Raw genomic sequence first — 19,007 nt, forward strand, 5'->3', positions numbered from 1 at the left:
GGGCGGGGACACTTAAGGCAGTGCAGGAGAGACCTTTTCACAGCCGAGAGGCTGTCTGTCTATTAACAGTCACCTGAAACATTAGTGGAAGCATAAACTTGGGCTCTTTTTGGAAGTTTCTTCACTGTTCAAAATTTATCCTGTAGTGGCATAAAAACTAAGAAAATTAAGTAGCTAATTTTTAAAATTCAAATCCAAGCAACCAATTATTGCACTATTTGTATCTACTAAACCAAAAATCTTATTAAGGAGATAAAACAATGTCCTAATTTCCTTTTTTTTAAAGATTTTATTTAGAGAGGGGAGAGAGAGAGGGAGGGAGAGAGATAGGGTGAGAGAGAGAGAGAGAGGGAGGGAGGGAGAGAGAGAGGGGGAGAGAGAGGGAGAGAGAGAGAGAGAGAAACATCAATGTGCAGTTGCTGGGGGCCATGGCCTGCAACCCAGGCATGTGCCATGACTGGGAATTGAATCTGCGATGCCTGGTTCGCAGCCCATACTCAATCCACTGAGCTACACCAGCCAGGGCCTAATTTCCTTTTTAAAAATCAAGAATATAACATATTTAAAGCTATGACTCAACAACAGCTAAAAAAGAAAAACAATGAAAAATATTAACAACCCCCCCAAAAGCCACTGTTTAAATCCAACACTCAAATTTGAAGAGAGAATGATCAAAGTCAAGAAAGTAAGATTATGACTTAATTTTAAATACACGATGCAATTCACATGTCCTTTGTTAATCATTGTACCACCAGGGCCAGACATTCAGCAAAACATGTAATTAAACAGAAAAATAACCCCATGCATAACAAATATTCTTTTCTTTCTACAGTTATTTGTTAAATCTAGGCAAATCAATAGATTTCTCTACATCAAGCCATTAGTTCCACCTTTTCTTTAAATACATCAATCAAGAACTAAGTAATAGCCCTGGCTGGCGTAGCTCAGTGGATTGAGCATGGGCTGCGAACCAAAGTGTCGCAGGTTCGATTCCCAGTCAGGGTACATGCCTGGGTTGCAGGCCATGACCCCCAGCAACCGCACATTGATGTTTCTCTCTCTCCCTCTATCTCCCTTCCTTCCCTCTCTAAAAATAAATAAATAAAATCTTTAAAAAATAAAAAAAGAACTAAGTAACAAGTAAAAGCAAGAGTCATCCCTTCAACTCCTAGGTCACAGAGTGATCCCTTCAAAGGTGACAGGGAAAGAACACGGACGTGAAAAATCATGAATTACCAGTACTGTTTACACACCACGAAGTTTTACACAGGGGGCAGTAGGTTTAGTATGAGAAGCACTGCAACTCTGAAATAGCACTTTCCAGTTCTCACCCTGAAAAAGTTCAAATAGTGCTAACCAGTATTACACAACTTATACAAAATTAGCCAAAGCAGATATCACTATTATTTGTAACAATTCCCTCCCGACACCACTGTAACACAAAACAAAACAAAACAAACAGCTGAAGTTAACTGATCTGTTCAGGAGTGAAGGGATAAAACAAGGTGAAGCACTCAGGTCTCTAATCTCCAGTCCTCTAACACCCAGCCTCCCGGCAGTCTCCCCAGGACTGGACTCACTCAGGCCCTTGTTATCCCCGCCCCCATCCCACAGTTTTCACAAGGAAACTATTAGCAGCAGAAAAATAAAGAGGCTACTTGACACCTGCCTAAACAAAATCAAGGAATGGAGATTGTCCTATTTAGCAAAGCTAATTCTTCTGGGGGATCCTATAAAAGTCACCTTAAGAACTCACCTTTTGCGCCCCTCTGAGCAGTTTGCTGCATTTCACAGAGGAGAAGCACCCGTGAGATCCCTTCCAGTTCTGTGATTCTAATGCCATTAAAAGTTGTTTTATTTTTTAAGGCAACTCAAAGTCAAACTTTAAGAATGTAAATTTTTTTTTTTTTTTAGGAAAATAAGGGGGAAAGTCCGATTATTATGTAGGAAGAATAAACATCTGTGAATGTTCCACTGATCTCAAGAATGACAGGAAGGAACTGTCTTTGAAAACTAAGAAGTGATTTATCAGGCCAATACGTTCGCTGTGAAGACATGAAAGTCAAATTAAATAAAACCAACAAGAGACAAAGCAATGTCCTAGTTCTGTGCACTGGGAGATGAGGCTTCACTGAGCACTAATTATATCTGGTTGGAAAGGAAGTGAGTATGTTCTGTTTTAAATGTTTTTTTCCTTTTTAAACAAGAACATTTTAAAGAACAAAGCATTTTGAATTATTTTCCCAAATTAATTTTGGGAATTAAAGAAGATTATACAAGTAATTTTTCCCTACTGTGTCCTGGGTAAGAATGATGAAGGTATAGGTTGAAGATCCATTTAAAAGCCAAATACCTAGCTCTGTAGCTGTGGGCTTCCAACATGCCTCCGGAGCTGGGGCTCTAAACACAAAGCACAAACACACACATGCAAGTCTGAAGCATCCGGGGTGCTCACAGCTGGGAATGGAGACGGCAGTGCTCTCAGGAACCTGTCAATATCATGTATTTTAGTTATTTATCTTGTGGTCTTCATTGCATTTTTAAAACTTCTAGTCAGTTCTATTTCCAAAGGAACTGGGATGCTTTCCTTTGAGACTATACTCTTGAAACAAAGTTTCACTCTAAGAAAAAGGGTATAAAACATGAAAACCTTATTCCGAAGGCCAACTATTTTATTGCAGTGACATTAGAGTGTCTGAAGCACGTGTGCCATACACACCCTGTTTAGAGAGAATTGCAGCTCAGTGTGATAACCGATCGTGAAGGCACGTAACAGGGTAGAAAGACAATACACCAGGGGGGAGGTGAGGTCCTAAGGGCACAACGTGTCACAGGCACTCAAAGCTCAGTCCGAGAATTGAGCTGGGCTTGGTTTAACACATACCTGCTTTTCTCTGTTTATTTTATTTTTTAAAAGATATTTAAGTTGTTTCACACTCAGTCTGGCTACAGCACTGTTTTTCCCTCTGTCTCTGATTCTTGGGAAACAAAGCATGCTGGGGTGACCCTCAGGGGCAGCTTCTAGTCTCAGGACACAGCCGCTCCTCTGGAACCCATCCCCCTTATCTCTTCTGCACGTGTATGCATGCATGCGTGCACAGGATACCCCCAGCCCCGCAGCATGCACAGGGGCCACCGAGGTAGTCACGGGGGTCCACCAACCATACCAGGGCTGTCCACACTAGATCTATTAGCTTTTGAAAACAATTACCCAAATTTACAGTGCTAAACTTGCTATTGCTGTGTTAATCTAATTGCTGGTTATAAACATCTAATAAAGAAAATTATTAATGAAATACAACTTGGTAATAAAATGTTTAAAAATGGATGAAGATTTGGCAAAAAATAGAATAAAATGGAATCTTGATAGTAAAAAATTACACTTACTCATACACTTAACATTTTTAAAAAGATTTTATTTATTTATTTTTAGAGAGGGAAGGGAGGGAGAGAGAGAGAGAGAAATATCAATGTGCGGTTGCTGGGGGCCGTGGCCTGCAACACAGGCATGTGCCCTGACTGGGAATTGAACATGTGATGCTTTGGTTTGCAGCCCGTGCTCAATCCACTGAGCTACGCCAGCCAGGGCACACTTAACATTTAAAAAAAAAATGTTACTGTATGAGAGAAAACACCAGAAAAGTGTGAAAAGATGAAAACATAAAGCCATCTATAACTTCATCCTTCATTTTAGCTTCTTCCCTCAGCCTAAATCCATCCAAAAGCAACCTATTTCATTTCCTCATTCATCCACTTACTTACTGAGTCTTAACATACTGGGTTGGCCAAAACGTCCATTACTTTTTTCCGTAAAATAAAAGATACATTTTTAATTTTCACCAATAACTTTATTGATTTGGATATTTTGAGTATGTTGGCTATGTCATGCATTGGCTTCTAGTGGGTAGAGGCCAGGGGTGCTGCTAAACACCTTCCAATGCATAACACAGCCCCACAGCAAGGAATTATTTGGCCAAAATGTCAACAGTACCAAGAAAACTTCACAAACCACTTTTAACATGTTCGATCAGTCACAGCACCTTCTCCATACACTGCACAAATCTTTTTTCTGTGTTTAGCTGTATTTTTACCTTTCTTGAAATAATAAAGCATAATATGTTGAAAATATTGTATATTTTCTTCCATCTTCAATATTAAAATGGCTGCACAAAAACTCATCGATTTTGGTAGGTTGTTTTCTAAATGCACGCTGATATGACAGCTATTACACTACAATCTAACAAAACTGTTTTGAATCAGGTTAAAGACAAGCACTACTAGAGCCATCTCAGGGAGAAATGTAACAGACTGCCCAACCTAATATCTGAGCCTCTCTTGCTTAATCCGTGAATGTTCCTCACTGACTTTAAGGTAAAGTCCATGTTCCTATCACTGCCCACCTCAATGCAGCCCCTTTCTGAACTACACTTCCCCGTGGTGGGGTAGCCATATCTCCTTGCCCCTCTGTGTACAGTTTTCTTTGCTTAGAGCATCCTCCTCCTTCACACTCACTTCATGAGGCTTAGCTCCAGGCATCCTGCTGGCCTCTGCCTAATGAGGCGGTGATGGGGAGGAGGCACCGCAGATGCCAAGGGCGTCCTCTGCCAGGCACATATGTTATTATTATCATGCCCATTTTACAAACGAGAATGTAGAGGATTTGAAAGGATGATTAACTTGATACAGCTAGTACAGGATGGAGCTGGGATTTGAACTGAGTCTGACTGCTGTCCTTGCTCTTAATCTCGACCTGGAGTGACAAACACCACAGGCACCAGGTAGGTTTGCATAGTAAATGCAAAGCAAGGTTTTCACCTCCACAAAGAAATATGCTTTAAAAAAAAACCATGGCCCTTTAATTTTATTTCTTTTACAAAGATGGGTAATACTCACTTTCACCTTATCTCTATCATAAAAAAGCAACAGCCCTTTCGTATTATTAATTTTCTCTCTAAAATAAAAATTGGGATAATTATATTCATGCCATTTTTATAAAAAACTATTTATATCCTAGAAGGTTTTAATATGCCTTAGAATCAAAGCATGACATAATACCTTACTAAGTGTGAAGAAAGAATAAAGTAGAAAAATATAAAATAATATGGAAAAGCTCCCTATTCTTGTTGTTTATATTGTAAAAACCAAAAATGCTATGAACGATTTGTGGTTTTTCTGTTGCAATTTGAAAGATCTCAAGTTTTGGTCAGCGTTCCACATTTACACAACTACACACCAAACTCTTTTGATGAGAGGAGTTCCAACGGGTCCTGTGCCGGCCTGAGACCTGAGCCACACAGAGTTGCTAAGAATCTGATCACCAACTATTAGAATATTTGGGGTTCAACTGAATTCTTTAGCAACATTTACATTGTCCTTAATTTTTGCCTTAAAGGAAAGTCAAATTTCAAGTGTGGCTGAACTATCTGATATATTTAGTTCTTAATACATGTCCACTTGAAAATAAGATCACACACAGAAACTGCTCTCTGTAGTACATCTGCGGGTAAGAAGCTCTGTTAACTGATTATGTAATGTTTTAGTTTGGTAGTAAAAGATTCCAGATGTTGACTCTAACAGCTTTTGCAGACACATGGGATTAATGTTATACACATAAGAACTGGTTTTGGAACGGGGCCAGTGTGTGTGCATATGCTGTTTAATTACATTGGCACCCCAGGCATTTCAAACATCAACAGAATTTCTCAGCTGATATTCCCATTACGAATTCTGTTTTAAATAATTATAGAGGGGTAAAGAAATGGGGCATTGCACATGCTAATGAAATCTATCTAGTTCTTTTTACTTTTAACAGATTTGGAGGTTTTATGGATCAAAATTCTCTTAACTCTACACTGCAGGTAAATACAAACTGCCAGGAAATATTTTCTTTAAAATTCTTTGCTGAACGCCAGTGTAGTAATTTCCATGTCCTTTTGTTCAAGTTATTATTCTCCTTTCTAAAAATTCATCTGTCTCAAGGGAACCTTTGACTCAGCTATGAAAATTTCCTGTGAGTCTTAGAACTTGACTTTGAAATATACTTCTCCACACAAACAGTGCTGGAAGAAGTTTGTTTGGAATGAACATTCCGAAGTTCCTCACCTAGATGACTCTGAACAACCTGCTGTGAGTCTAAAAGCGTACAGACACTGGAGAGTCGTTCTGTGTTAATGACTCAAATTTCTCCCCCTTCCTCTTAGAAAAAAATGAAACAGTAATGTAAATAATATTTCTGCAGTTTTTCCAAAAGACTTTTAAAAGTTTTATATGTGAAAATAAATGAGTAAACCATCACAAAAATGGATGAGCTGGACTAGCAACGCAATGAAGACCACCTTAGAGGAAGGATCTTTTCAGTGAAGCAAGCACAACGGAAAAGTTCCTAATCCCGAAGTTTTCCAGACATAAAATTTCAAACTTCCCAAGACCATATGTTAGTCACTAGGTCTCCTGGGATATGGGAAGTTTCCTTCATGTGCTGTAGGCTGCTGCTATCACACACATAAATTTGAACTAGACACACAGAAATACGTATTTCATTAAGATAGCATGTGACAATGAGAAACAAGACATTCTGGTACATTTATTTGGAACACATGTAAAACATACAGGTCAGATGAAACTACTGAGGCATCTTTTCAGATTTCTTGAATTTCTCTACATAAGAAACACTCTCAATAATGGTAAGAATTGCTCTAGTTGGACAGGCAGAGCTGATGCTGAAATCCCCACTGAACACCTGATTCTCTGAGGCTCTCCGGCTCTGGTCACTCGGACACCACTTCACAAGCTCCTTTGGAAGCAGATCCTCATTTTCTGGTCCTTTATTTTAAAACCTCTCAGGCAGCTGTTTGCCATTCTCACTGCCAATAGTTCAAAACCTTTATCATCTCAGGCATTCGTCATTTTACAGCTGATGTGCTTCTCTGCAACCTACCTGGCACACTGTCCCCAAGACCCTACCTGTCCCGCAACCTGACTCAAATCCAGTTTGCACTCCATCATGCACATGGCAGAGGTTTACCAAAAGGTGGCTAATCCAGCCCATGAACTCTATATTGTCTTCATACCACCATGATGAGAAAGGATGGGTCTCAAGTGTAACAGAGAGCCAAAATATACACTGATCATCCAAGTAAGGGATACAGTTAAAAAGAACCACAAAAACAACTAAATCTAGCAATGTTGGAAGGCTGACATTTTAAATGTTTGGCAGTTAAGCAAAATCCAAGTAACCCAAAAATCTAGCACAATGCAACTCCCCCAAATTCACATCTGAGGTATAGAAATTGTAATGCTGGCAAAATCAAAATAATATGGAAAACAGTCTAGGATTGTAAAATAAATTGCAAGTAAATTAACTAGGCACCTGGCAACTGCTTGTGAAAGAAAGCTTACTGCACTGTTGTCTCAGGTAAAGAACCTTCGTTTACTCTGAAAGCAGCAGCAGTCCAGGTGTCAGAATTCAGGTATGTGAGAGGATCCCTTGTGTCTCCCACTGCTCCAACTGACTATCTCTGTGACCCCAGTGCAGCAGGGGTCACAGGCCGTGGTCTGCTGCCTGTGTTAGCGAAGTGTTATTGGAACACAGTCATGCCCATTCATTTCCCTACTCTCTGTGGCTGCCATGTGCTACAGAGTGAGAGTCACATCATTACAACAGACAATCTGGCAGCAAAGCCTAAAGTACTGATCACCTGGCCCTCTGCACAACAGAGTGTAGCCCCGACAGGATGGTGACATGGAAGAAGATAACCCTGAGGATGCCCTGGCTGCGCACTCGAGACCAGAAGTGCAGACTAAGAGGTAGCAAATAAGCCATTTTTTCCCGCTCTTTACATTAAGGAGCATAAAGAATTTTCTAACACTGTTTCAATAATGACTATTTTTGGCAAGAATAGGAAACAAGTCACTAAAATACAATTACTTTTTTATTTTTTAAATTCTGTACACACAGTACTTGGATGTATGCCTCCTGCATACTCCACAGTATTAACAGTAGAGAGAATATTTGTATTTACAGATCATTTCCATGGTACTGATACTTTGTAGAAATGCCCTTGTGAGTACTGAGTAATCAGTACACTCTTTCCATAACCAACTATTAAATATCTCTATTTTTACTATGGGACAATGAAAACTATGCTTCTATGGAAATGCATCAGGATGCACCAGTGCATTCATATCTATTTTTGAAAGAAACATGCCTTAGATTATCAATAGAATAGTGGTAAAGGGCCTATGATACGTAATAACTAAGTACAGTCTGGCCTTTGAGTGTACCGCTTTCTTCGTGCCATTCATAGTTTGGATATGTTTTCTGATGCACAACTAACCTTAAAAACTAACCACTTGTCTGTATAGTATGTGTGAGGAAATACTTTTTGAGCCCTAACTTTATTCCAGACATTAATCTGGGGTTGCTTCTATAATAAAATCTAATTTTAGGAAAAAATAGAAATTCAAAGATACCTATTTGGCTTATAAAAGAAGTGAAATATTATTCATTAGAAAAATACACTTTTCTACTCCAGTGACAGTAATGGGACTTTTTGTTTCATACCAAACACCTCAGCAGAAATGCCCATGGTACCAGCGATAACTCTGAAGAGCATCACAGGCTGTAAAACCAATTCTGAGTATGAGAGACAAAAAAGTCAGTACTGGATTATGGAAGCACTGGGTCCATCTTGTCTAGACAGGTGGTTTAAAAAAGCCATCCCACAAAACCTCATAGAAAGTTCTTTGAAAACAAATGCAATTATGCAGAATGAATTAATTTCTGTTTCTTACAATCTCTCAACTTGGGACTATGAAACATGAGGGATAATGGAGATTTGAACCATCACAGAAAAATCTGAAAACCATGGCTCCTGAGCAGTTTTTTCTTTCCCCCGAATGAAGCATTGTTTTGACCACGGGGAAAAATCACTTTCAACGATTTTATGTTTAAGTATGACTCCATTAATCACTGTCACATTTGTCAATTGCATATTAGAAGACAAATGGATTACAATCAATTTTAGGAAAATTTAGACATATAGTATAATCAGTACCCCAAAAGAAAGATATCCCTTTTGCCTCATTTTTATTTAAAAATTGATTTTTACCTTTTAATAGTATACCTCTTTTTAAGTTTCCCTAAACCCTTTGTGAGTAAAGTGGGGTGTGAATAAACAAACCAGTGTAGATCAACCCTAAAAAACTAATAATTTCACTGCCATTTACTAATGAGCTAAACATGTTAAGGATAAAAAATATTTCTGAGGAAGCAACCCATTCAATACTGATTAGAGGGCTGACTCAAAGGTAAATATTAGCCAATACTATGTATCACACAGCACAGTTTGAGATTTTGTTTCTTTTTTTTAATGGATCAACCTGGTTTTTTTTTTTTTTGAAGATTTCATTTATTTATTTTTAGAGAGAAGGGAAGGGAGGGAGAAAGAGCGAGTGAGAAACATCAATGTGTGGTTGCCTCTCATGCACCCCCCACTGGGGACCTGGCCCACAACCCAGGCAGGTGCCCTCGGGGCTCTTTGGTTCACAGGCTGGCAGGCACTCAATCCACTGAGCCACACCAGTGGGGGCTGTTAGTTTCTTTAACAAGTAGTAAAACTTTTTCTAAATAGAATGATCACTAAAAACAACAATTATTTAAACCAACAGAAAAGTTTTAAGTTTTAATACTATAAAGGAGAAGCCAGGAAGACAGTCATGTTAAGAATTTCGTACTCTGTTAAGAAAGTATTTGTATCCTGAATTAAGGTCAATCATAAATACAGGCACTACTGATGAGTACCAAAAGATGCAGCATTTATACATGGTGGAAAAAGACACCGATTTACTTGGAATCAGTGTATAAGGGACATTATAAAAAGTGACAAAACACGATCATATGTGTACAATTCGAGCAGAGAGCAGGTAATTAGAGCTTTGTCTCAAATTTGGGGCTTATCACTTTAGCCAGCAGAGGTCACCCTTTCCCCAGAGAGATGAAAAACAGGGTTTGTGAAGCACTTGTCACTGCACATTTGTTTTAAGGCTACAAGAAAAAACCCATGTGTTTACAATATTTTCCTCTCTCTGCCCAAACCATATCTAAGAATGCCCACCCCCCACCTTTTGTCCTAATGCAGACATACAGGTAATGGGGAACAGCACTGAAAACAGCCTGAAAGGCTAGAATCACTACAGAACCATTGAGTCCAGCGGTGAGGGGTGGGAGGAAGGAATGCAGTTCTCTGGCAGAAGACAGGTTTGTGGAATAGCTGCCATGCTCCTGAGAAGTAATAAAGGGAACTGGATGAAAGAGGATTCAGGAATTTGTATGGTGTATTACAAATATAACCATTCCTGGACAACTTTCAGCTGAAGCCTGTGGCAAAGATTTATACTGCTTTTAAAAGTAGCTTTGCACTTAAGTTTTGTGTCTGAATCTGGCTTTAAGGAAAAGGCAAATTGACCAGGGCTCCTTCAGGGTTCAACACATATATCTACAATTAAATTGGAAAGAAGGAGACCCTTATTCAGCATAGTATCTTGAACAAAATATTTGGTTAGTAAAAATGCTCTTCCTCACTCACCCCAGCTCACATATAATACAGTAAGGAGCTGACAAGCAAAAGTTTCAATCTCATTTGTTTCAATTCTATTAGGTAAGGGACAGCCCAATTTTCTCCATTTACTGCCACTCTACTGTAGCCACAGACAGAAGTAAAATTCAAGGGTCAGAGTTGGTGTTCATAATTTCATGTATGTGGATTACAGTAGCTGAGAGACCCTTTAGCACAGAGCCTTTACAATTAGCCAGGGGTTAGAACCTTCCCCAAACACCATCTTTCTTATTTCATGTAGCACAAAGGAAACCCCAAAGAATGGGGTATTTAGTAGACCAGCAGAAGTCTCTAGCAGTTTGTGAAATACTTGTTTAGAAAATGATGTTCTGTATTCCAACATATTGGCAAATAAGGCTACTGAGCATCATTATTACATTTGGATACCTAACAACTTTTTTTCCCTAAGTACAAATGCAAAATATGTTCATTACAGAATTTTCAGAAAATGCAGAAAGGCTACAAGAAAATAAAATGACCTATAATCCCACAGAATACGGGGAAAGAAAATGAAGTTCTGAATAAAACATTTTTAAATATGCAAAAATTAAATTCATCCATGGCTGCAAATTAAAAAAATTATAATTTGCATCTATTCAGCTCACAAAATCCATTATAATCTGTCCTTCCTTTACCAATGAAATACTTTCAAGAAGTTCACCAAGAATCCCAGGCTTCATGGGCTGTATTTCCACACTCAGTTTACTCTTCTTCTCCCTTCTTTGCCGTCTCTACGGCATTGGCACTACTGACCATACCTTTGCACACGCTGCTGTCCTGATGTCTTCCGTCCTATTTCCACAGCTTCTGCCATCCATCCCGTCCTTCTCCAGTAATCGTCGAAGTGGGCTGTTCTTACTCAGGTTAACATTAACTACTGCATTTCTGGCTCTTTCATGCCACTGATCTACACCCTCTCCTTGAGTGACCATAGTAATTCTCACAGTCTAAACTACTAGCTACATTTTGATAGGCTTAACACATAGTAGATGCTTAATAAATATTTAATTTTATTATTGACTTAACGACATTCAAATTTAATCTCCAGGAACTTCTTAGCTCCAAGACCAGAACCACAAAGCAGAAGTCTATTATTCACTACAGTTGAGGATGATATTATAATTGGCATTTAGTTTTAATTAAATTAAATGTTCAATCATTTGTCAATATGTTTACTGTTAAGGGCATTATATAATGTAATGGGTCAATTTACCAGGAAGACATAACACTTACACATATACTCAAAATCACAATATGTATGAAGCAAACGTTCACAGAACTATAGGGAGAAACAGATAACAATATCATAACAGTAGGGGACTCAATATCTCATGTTCAACCGCAGATCACCTATAGCAGATGAATAGGGAAACAGGGAATTGGAACAATATTACAGATCAAATGGACCTAAAAGACATACAAAGAGCAATTCACTCAATAACAGTAGATGCTATCTTTTTTTCAATGCACAGGAAACATTCTCCAGGATAGGTCACATGCTAAGCCACAAAAAGTCTTAAATTTAAGGTAAAATTACAACAAGTATCTTTTCTAACCATAATGGAATGAAACTATAGAGATCGATAATAGAAGGAAAACTGGAAAATCCATAAATATGTGGAAATTAGATAGAACTTAACAACCAGTGGGTCAAAAAGCAAAAAGAAATTAGAGAATATCTTGAGACAAATGAAAACAAAGTATATCAAACTTTACTGATGCAACAAAACCAGTAAGTACTAAGAGGGGTGTTTATAATGATAAATGTGTACATTCAAAATGATTTTAAATAAACCACCTAACTTTTATGCCTCAAGGAAGTAGAAAAAGAATAATAAACTAGGTGCAAAGTTAGCAGAAGAAAGGAACTAATAAACAGAACAGAAATAAAATAGAGAACAACACAATAGGAAAAACACAATAGTTTTTTTAAAAATTAACAACATTAATAAGACTTCAGCCAGACTAAGCAAAAAAGAAGACTCAAATAAAATTAAAAATTAAAGAGGAGATATAACAACTGATACCAACAAAATACAAAGGCTCAAAAACTACTATAAACAATTACATGCCAACACACTAGAAAACTCAGAATAAATTTCTAGAAATGTACAACCCACCAAAACTGAATCATGAAGAAACAGAAAATCCAAACAGACCAATAATGAGTAAGGAAATTGAATTCGTAATCAAAAATCTCCCAACAAAGATAACCTGAGCATTAGATGGTTTTGACGGTAAATTCTTCCAAACATTTAAAGAATTAATGCCAATCCTTCTCAGACTCTTCCAAAAAAGCTAAAGAGGAGGGAACACAACCAAGTTCATTTTACAAGGCCAGCATTACCCTGATACCAAAGCCAGACAAAAATAGTGCATAAAAAGAAAATTATAGGCCAATGTCCCAGACAAACAAAGATACAAAAATCCTCAACATCATACTAGCAAACCAAATTCAAAAGCATGTTAAAAAGATCATGCACCATGACCAGGTGGGATTTATTCCTGGGATGCAAAGATGGTTTCATAATACAAAAAAACCCAATAAATATGACATCTTACAATAACAGAGTGAAGGATAAAAATCACATGATGGAGATATAAAAAAGCATTTGACAAAATTCAATACCCTGTTATGATAAACAAACAAACTCTCAACAAACTAGGATTAAAAGAAAACTACTCAACTTACTTACGAGGAGTGCATATGAAAAGCCACAGCTAGCAGCAGGCTCAATAGTGAAAAGTTGAAAGCTTTTCCTCTCAGATCACAAAGAAGGTAAGAATTCTAATTCTTGTCACTCTATTCAACATTGTACTGGGAATCCTAGCTAATGCAATTAGGCAAGAAAAAAGGCGTCTTTTTTTTTTTAGAAGGAAGGAAGTAAAATTGTCTGTGTGCAGATGATATGATCTAATATGTACAAAAACCCTAAAGAATCTACACATGCACACAGAACTAATGAATAAATTCAGTAAGATTTTAAGATGTAAAACCAATATACAAAAATTAGTTGTGTCTCTACATACTAACAACAAACTATCTGGACAAAAATAAGAGCATAATCCTATTTACAATAGCATCAAAAATAATAAAATACTTAGGAATAAACTTAACCAAAGAGATGAAAGACTTGTACACTGAAAACAACAAAGTGCTGATGAAAGAAATTTAAAAATACACACAATAATGGAAGGACATCCACGTTCATGTACCGGCAGGTTCAGTCCTGCTACAAAGTCCAAACTATCATAAGTGATCTACGGATTCAATGTAGTCCCTATCAAAATCTCAAGACACAGACAATCCTAAAATTCATACGTAACCCAAATAACCATGAATAGGCAAAAATCTTAAGAAAAAACAAAGCTGAAGGCATCGTACTTCATGTTACAAGTAAAACTGGACCCTTATTTCACACCATACACAAAAATCAACTTCAAATGGGTTGAAAACTTAACTGTAAGACCTGAAACTGTAGGAACTCTTAGAAAACAACATAGGGAAAGTGTTTCACGATGGTAGGCTTGGCAATCATTTCTTGGATGCAGCATCAGAATCATAGGCCACACAAGCGGAAAACAGACAAGCTGGAGTACATCAAACTAAGCAGCTTCTGCACAGAGGAGGGAAAAGTCAACGGAGTGAAAAGACAATCTACAAAATGGGAGAAATTTGCAAACCATATGCCTGATAGAGGTTTAATATCCAAAACCTATACGGAATTCTTACAACTCAGCAAATAAAAACAAAAGTGGGCAAGGGGCTCGCTCGCTGGAATAGCTCTTTTCTCAAAGATAATACTCAAGTGAGCATAATATATGACAAGAAAGTCAACATCACTAGTCATCAGAGAAATACAAAACCACAATGAGATATCACCTAATACCAGTTAGAATGGTCATTATTAAAACAAACAAAAAAACCCATCCTAAAACCAACCAACCAAACAAACAAAAAACCCCCAGAAAATAGGGCTGGTGAGGACTTAGAGACATTAAACCCTTGTGCACTGATGGTGGGCGCACTGCTGTAAAATGGTGCAGTCACTGAGAAAAACAGTATGGAGGTTCCTTTGAAAATTAAAAACAGAACTGACATATGAGTCAGCAACCCCAATGCTAGGTATTTATCCAAAATAATTGAAATCAGAATCCCGAAGAGATATTTGTATTCCTATGTCCATTGAAGCCATATAACCAAAAGCTGAAAACAACCTAAATGCCATAAATAAAGAAAATGTTATATATACTTGCAACAAAAAATTATTCTGCCATAAAAAAGAAAGAAACCCGGTTATATGTTCCAACATGGATGAAAAAAGCTAGTCACAGGAGGATAAACACAGCCTGGTTCCATTCATGTGAGGCATGTGTAACAGTAATGCATGGGGGCAGAAAGTGAATAGTGATTGCCAGGAGACAGGGGAGGGGGAAATGGGAAGTTGCCATCCAACAGGTAAAAAATATCAGTCATGCAAGACTAAAAAGTCTGTAGTTAACAATACTGTAATGTACTGCACTTGGAAGTTTGTTCGTGTAGATCTCGTTACTTTAAATTTAATTTTTTGAAGATCTTCCTTTAGGATTACTTGCAAGGTGAATCTGTCCGCAACTAATTCTCTCAAATTTTGTTGATATGGAAGGCCAAAACCAAAATACCGTCAGGGGAGGCATTGCTTCTTGCAAAGGTTCTGGGGGAGAATTCGCTCCCTGCCTCTTCAAGCTTTTGGTAGCTCCAGGCATCCCCTGGCTTGTGACCACAGCACTCCAACCTCTGCCTCACTAGTTCCATGATCTCATCTTCTGTCTCAGAAACTCCCTCTGTCTCCCTCTTGTAAGGATAGATATGAGTACATTAGGGCCCATCCAGGAAAATAATTTAAGATCCTTAACTTACTTCTTTTGCCATATAAGTGACAAGAATATGCTTGTGATATACACCAAATGAGATCCTTATTTTGGTTAATTTATCTCCTGTTACTTCTTAGACACATGACACAAAGCTGCAAATATGAAACTATAGCCCTAAGGCACCTCCAGAGACACAATTTAAAAATCATTATCAAACTGGACATCCAGAAAATTAAATTCCCTTTTATAAAAGATTTTAAAAAGTCAGTTAAAAATGTACTAGTATAATCTGAGTAGTATATTTTACTTAATCCAAACATTCTTTTAGAAGAACAATAACTCAGTGCCCTTTTGAAGAATTATAAATCTTTAATTCAAGATATCTTTTCAACTAATTCAGTAACACACACACATGCTCACCCACTCTTCTACATAAGCCTATGCATGAAAAACACTTACATTATTTAGTCTGCTCTGGGAGGCAAATGTTTGGATTTCGCTGCACCAAAACCATTTCTGAGAGTTAAAAGTATAAAGTAATGAGACTACATTTTTCTTTACTATGTAATTTCACACTTCACATGTAGGTGCTGCACCCATTAGTGTAGGCAACTGGAGAAATACACACTTATTCATATTTTGCCACTTCTCAAACTATATTTGGAATTATTTTAGAAATTTCTTCTATATCAGTTTATTAAACACCAAAGTATCTTATTTTTACTGGTCATGCTTTCTTTAAAAAGTAGGAGTTCAGCATTCCTAAACTCACTCATAATTATTATTTGCTGAATTTGAGATAGTTATTTATTTTTAAAAAGCAAACTTACCTCATGTGCCATGTTTTTGCTATTACTATGATTATTTTAAAAGAACATATGCTGCTCATTTCAAATAAAAAAGCTAGCACCGATGCTGGAGCACCATAAGCTATAACCAATTTGGTCAAGCGTGTCTGCTGCTCATCCTGGAGATGCTCTCTGAGGCAGAGTTATGACCACATGGAACAGCTGGGCCGACCAGCTCTCCAGTCACCTTCACGTAGCCCGTCCCTGTGATTCAAGGACAGCACACCTTGTCAACCACGATTGCCAAGCCAAACCAGGTAGAAGACAACAGTCTCACTTTGCCAAGATGCAAGAGAAGTTCAGATTCACTAGAATTTAGTCCAGTTCAAAAGAAGTCTTATCGGGCAATTTTGGATGTGTTTACTTAATCTATTCATGAGCTAGTTATTCTAAATAACTTGACTGACTACAAAGGCGCCAGTATCAGACATCAGGTCTGGAACCAGATCTAATTTGCCAAACGCAGTGAAAGGCTCTTCTGGTAGGCAGACCAATACCCTTGGTTTGGCCCAGAACCCCGTTCAGGGCCAACTCTCTGCTGGGAGTGGGCAGAACTGGAGCAGTGCTGGTCCCCCTGCAGAGACTCTCTCTGCTGCCTTGCCCACACCTCTGTAATTTCTGCTCAGTGATTTCAAATCCGAATGGTTTTAAGTGTTCCGTTTCCACACACCTCTACAATTCTCTAAGATATTAAAATCGTGTTCTCTGGTTGGCTCCTAATGATGAGATACATTCTTAGTTTTATAAACTTTTTGTGTTAAGGTGTTTTTTTTTACTTCATGATTTTTATTTGTCAACAAGCCATCAAAGCAAAATGTTGTAAAATTTAAATCTAGTTAAATAATGTCAAGAATTTAGAAATAAGTTTCTAGAGCTATGCTATTTTCAAAAATACTTTAAGCAAGAGTAAAGCCTTCACGGGTGGTGGCCAATTACCTGTGAAACATTTATGTGGATGTTTATATTCTGATGGGTGCAGGTGAGAAGCAGTGATGGAACTGTTTTAAAAATAATAAAACAAAAGTGAGCTTTTATAGTGACACAGACATTCTGAAGTACTCTCAAGAGTGTAGATATGTGCTAACATCACACTACAAGTTAAATACGCCAATTACATCAAACAGTTCACATGGCTCTTACAGACATTTCAGTAGAAATGAACTCAAGCTATCTCACAGACTATCATAGTACATGGAAGAGGAAAAATGTTTTTTATTATAAATGATATCACAGGTTCTGTTGGTTATTATTCCTTCTCAGCTTCAAATTAATCCTTTTGGCCTGCTCTATGAAAATGGATCTGGGTCTTAAATATTTTGACAACTGCACCATGTCAAGAGAGGGCACTGGAGAGACACAGTGGAGAGGGCAAGGAGAAGCGTGTGCTCCCCGGCGTGTGTCGTCAGCAGCAGCTCCAGGGCAGGGCACGGGTGGCTTCCCCAGTGTGCAGGTCCAGCAGCAAACACGGCCTCGCCAGGGCCCTGATTTTGCAAGTGCAAAGGCTGGCAGCTTCCCCAGCCCCAGTTTTGGATCGTTTTATAGTATGGTGCATCTGGTGAGATACCTCCTCAGAAAGTTCCACGGGGTGGGTTTCTGGCAAGTTCCATCAAGGAGGAACCACAGTGACTTCTCTGCCACCCAATGAACTACCGCCAGGTTCTCGGCAACAAGGTCTGAATCTCAGTTCCAAGAGGCCTTTTCTTTGAGTATTCTCTTTCAGCCTTAGGGTAGTAGCTATGCAGATAATATCATATCTGCCACTTCTGTACCTAGAGAATTCTCTTTACTTTGTATTAATCTCTTACTTACAATCAATCCACTGTTACACTGATAGTCCCTTGTATAAACTTTCCCTGCTCACAGGACTGTGCAGTTCCTCTCTCCTGACAGGACCTCGATTTGTCTAGCAACAGAAAGCATTATTTTCCAATTGTTCTTCATGTACCTTAGGATACATATCTCTATTAACAATTAATAATACTGATATATTAAAGAGACAAAAGCAATCAGAAAAAAGCTTTTTTGTTAAAAATATTTATTTACCTAATTATTTATGAATTTTTACTCTCATATGAACCAAAGAAAAATAAGAAAGTCTTCTCAGTTAATATTATTCATCTATAGGAAAAAAAACCCAGCTGAAATATTAAAAATGTGAAGCCACTACTTTTGTGAAAAAATACTTTTCTACTTTGTACATAGCGGGGAAATAAAAAAAATCAAGTAAATTTTAGAAACCACTAGAAGAGAAAAATAAAAGGAAAGGTCTCAACTAATAAATAAGCTTCAGATAATATTTTCATTATCTATCCTGTCTTGTTAGTGTGAGTAAAAAATATAAACGAATATCTATTTAACAGGAAAATACAAATCAAACAGCACGAAAGCAAGGAAAAGGGGAAGAACATATTTTCACACCTCAGTAAACAGGCTGACATGAACAACTGCCAGCAAATAACTTTATAAGCAACTAAAATTCTAAAGATGGTGTTATCTTTATATATTGTCTTTTTAATTACCTAAAACAATTTTCTCATTCAATATAAAACCTGCACAGAACTTTGCAATTTATAAAGCTCTTTCTCTTACTTTTATGTGGATGACAATATTAATAAAAAGTTCCTCCTGAAATAAACTATCAGAAAGAGAAATTAAGAAGCCCCCACTTATTATTGTATCAAAAAGAATA

At 37.6% G+C, this 19,007-nt stretch overlaps 1 protein-coding gene and 1 long non-coding RNA gene across 3 annotated transcripts in view; one reads left to right on the forward strand and one right to left on the reverse strand.

The window, feature by feature from the left end:
- Positions 1–19,007, reverse strand: part of RASSF8 (Ras association domain family member 8) — a 97,209-nt gene that overhangs the window by 33,673 nt on the left and 44,529 nt on the right. The gene's annotated exons all lie outside the window — the stretch shown is intronic.
- On the forward strand, positions 805–1,459 carry LOC118499116. Its single transcript, XR_004901634.1, has 2 exons — positions 805–921; positions 1,128–1,459. It is a non-coding gene; the product is annotated as an uncharacterized LOC118499116 (long non-coding RNA).

This window comes from Phyllostomus discolor, chromosome 2 (assembly GCF_004126475.2).
Source record: "Phyllostomus discolor isolate MPI-MPIP mPhyDis1 chromosome 2, mPhyDis1.pri.v3, whole genome shotgun sequence".
NCBI classification, from domain to species: domain Eukaryota; kingdom Metazoa; phylum Chordata; class Mammalia; order Chiroptera; family Phyllostomidae; genus Phyllostomus; species Phyllostomus discolor.